General features: G+C 58.3%; 1 pseudogene; it reads right to left on the bottom strand.

The window, feature by feature from the left end:
• Positions 1-2,225: 2,225 nt before the first annotated feature.
• The window catches only part of LOC112064204 (serine/threonine-protein kinase MARK2-like), a 2,572-nt pseudogene continuing 1,891 nt past the window's right edge, over positions 2,226-2,906 (bottom strand).

The following is a 2,906-nucleotide window of genomic DNA, read 5'->3' as shown; positions in this document are numbered from 1 at the left end:
TTCACTGGTCCCCAACTGATATACTTTCTCTTATGGACACTTGTGTATTGCATCTGCAATCCCTTGGATGTTTGGTCTTTTCCCACCCTTATTAGCCATAGTGGGATGCAGAGGTTGCCTCACTCAGTGGGAGATGAAAATGCCAAACTCTTGCTTTCCTAGACTCCCTTGCAGCTAGGGCATGGTCCAGTGACTAACAGTGACTTGGAAGTAGGAACCAGTGACTCAAAGGGGTAGGGACTGGGAGCCTCCACATGGATTGAGTTCCTAGGGCAGCAGTGGCAGCAAACGGTATGCAGGATGCAGTGCTAGAGGGGTTGGTGGTGCAAGATGTAGACTCTTTTGCTTGCTGGTGGTGATAGGGATGTCCACACTTGATGAGTTGTGCCATGTAGTAGTGGGCATTGATCCTGTGTTTCATAGAACCTGGCTCTCCATCCATATTGGCAATTTCGTGATCTACCCAACATTATAAATTCCTTTCTTGTCAAACTCAACCTGAGTTAGTTTCCGTTGCTTGCAACTGAGACCCATGAACTGATAGCCTTGTCTTTCTCTGTGTCATCTCTCCTTTACTCCTTTACTCTCTACTTACATCTTATAGCACTCCCCTGGCCTGTGCTACTTGAATCTTCTGATATTAGCTGGAAGAGGGGGGTCTTGGAGAAGAGATCAGGAGAAGAGGATGGGAGGCCATACTGGGTCTGGGAGGCAGAGAGAGCCCTGCTGGAGGCCATCAGAAATCAGGCCAGCTGATTGCTAATTCAGCAGATGCAAGCTGCCAGCCACAGGGACACAGTCCTCTTGCCACCTTTGCATCCATGACCTGGTCCAGTCTACCATCACCACTCGTCTGGAATGTGGCACTATCTCCTGGTATCCGTCTGCTTCTGCCGTTGTCCCCGTAAATGCTTTATCAAACACAGGGATCCTGAGAAAACATAGCATCAGCCATTGTCAGTTCTCTGTGAAAACTCCCCAATGTCTCCAGATTTCTCTCAGATTAAAAGTCTTTTATAGAGGACTAAAGTTTTTCCCCTCAAAATATTTTCATTACTATGCATTTGATCCCAGGAGAAACTAAGTGCAGGAGGGGATGCTGGGAGGGGAGGGGCCGCTTGCTGGGGTCCCCCTGGCCCCCACCCCATTTGGGAGCAAAACCATGTTTTCCTGGACCCCTCAGAGCATCCAGGCTGTTCCACAGGGCAGGAATAGGGAGTGGAGGGAAGGGGCGCCTTGGTCTAAGGGAGGGATGCAGCGCCGTCACCGGCCAGCGCCCATAACCATCCATCTCCACACCAGCTGCGGGGTTAGCAGTCAGGGAGCCACTCTGCCCAATCTGTCCCCCAGCCCATGGACAGGCGCCATTGTCAGGAAGGGATGGCTGGGAGACAGAAAGATGAGGCAGCAGGGCCCGGTGGGAGGAGCTCACTGCAGAGGAACTAGATGTGGCCCAGATCAGTGCAATCCAGGGAAGCGATGGGGAAGAGGATGGTGGGTGGTGGCGTAGTGGTGCTTTCAGACAAAGGCTCTCCTAGAACGGAGAATGCTGTGTCCCTGTCACCAGGGAGACCAACGACCCAGGGGCCCCAGGGGGAGCCTAATGTCCCTGCAGCCCCTCCACACTCCCAGCCCCAGAGTGCGTGGGGGAGGGATGGCACAGAGCTGGTAAGGAGGACAGCCACCCCTTGCCCAGCACCCTGTGGAGAAATGCCAGCTCTGGGGAGGGAGGGAGGGCTCAGGGTGCACGGTGGAAGGAGACCAGAGCCCCTGCAGCCCAGGGGCTGAGGTCGGGGCAGGCTGCGCTGGGGGTTTGCTTGGAGGGGAAAGTGGGGCGGAGCGGGTAGAGTAGAAGTGGGCCCTCCTAGGGGCCCGAGCCCCTCCCGGGGAACTCCAGAGATCCAGTCTCGTTGTCCCAGTGGAGGCGGGGAGGAGAGGGGGCCGCTGGCCAGCAGCTTCCATCAACGCGCCCCGAGCCTTCCCTTTCCACCTGGGAGCTTCCCACCGCCCTGCCTGCCTGGGGTCCCCGCCAGACGCAAGTGATGGTGGCCACTCCGCCGACTCCGAGTAAACAGCTGTGTGTTCTCACTGGAGTCGCCTGTGTTTATCTTACAGGGCATCGCGCCTCCCCACTGGGTGGAAGAGAAGAGGAGGAGGCCGCGGCGGGAGCAGGGTTCCAGGGAGGCGCCCGGCCTGGTTGCGAGTTGGACCAGGTGGGAGAGCGCGGCCTCAGCTCGGGGCGGCCCTTCCTCTGGTCCCCGGGCGGTGGTTCTGGAGGCGATGCTTCTGGAAGCCGTGGAGACGAGGGTCCGCGTTTCGATCCCCCGGGTCGGAAGTCCGCCCTCCCTGCTCGCGAGTCCCGGCTGCCCGCACAGGTGCGGTTCCTGCTTTGGCCGCACCTGCAGCTGCTCGCTTGGAGCGCCGCCCGCCCCCGCATCGTCTCCTGCCTCTGCACCCTCTCCTGCCCCCGCACCCTCTCCTGCCCCCGCATCCTCTCTTGTCTCCGCATCCTCTCTTGTCCCCGCATCCTCTCCTGTCTCCGCATCCTCTCCTGGCCCCCCAATCCTCTCCCGGCCCCCACATCATCTCCTCCCGCTCCACGGAGCTCGCGGTCTCCATCGTCCATCGCAAGTGTAGTGAGCGCGGCTCACGTTTTATCTCTGCCTCGGCTGCTCACCACGTGAGGGAGGAGTGTCTTCCCTCTGTCTTTGCTTTCAGGTTCATTCAGGTTCCTCTGGCAAACCTCGATTTCTTTTTTGTTTGTTTGTTTTTTTTTTTGTTTTTGTGGTATGGGGGCCTCCCTCTGCCGTGGCCTCTCCCGTTGCAGAGCACAGGCTCCGGACGCGCAGGCCCAGCGGCCATGGCTCACGGGCCCAGCCGCTCCGCGGCATGTGGGAATCTTCCCA

Source organism: Physeter macrocephalus, chromosome 20 (genome assembly GCF_002837175.3).
Source record: "Physeter macrocephalus isolate SW-GA chromosome 20, ASM283717v5, whole genome shotgun sequence".
Classification (NCBI taxonomy): Eukaryota; Metazoa; Chordata; class Mammalia; order Artiodactyla; family Physeteridae; genus Physeter; species Physeter macrocephalus.
This window is presented reverse-complemented; position numbering and strand designations above follow the sequence as displayed.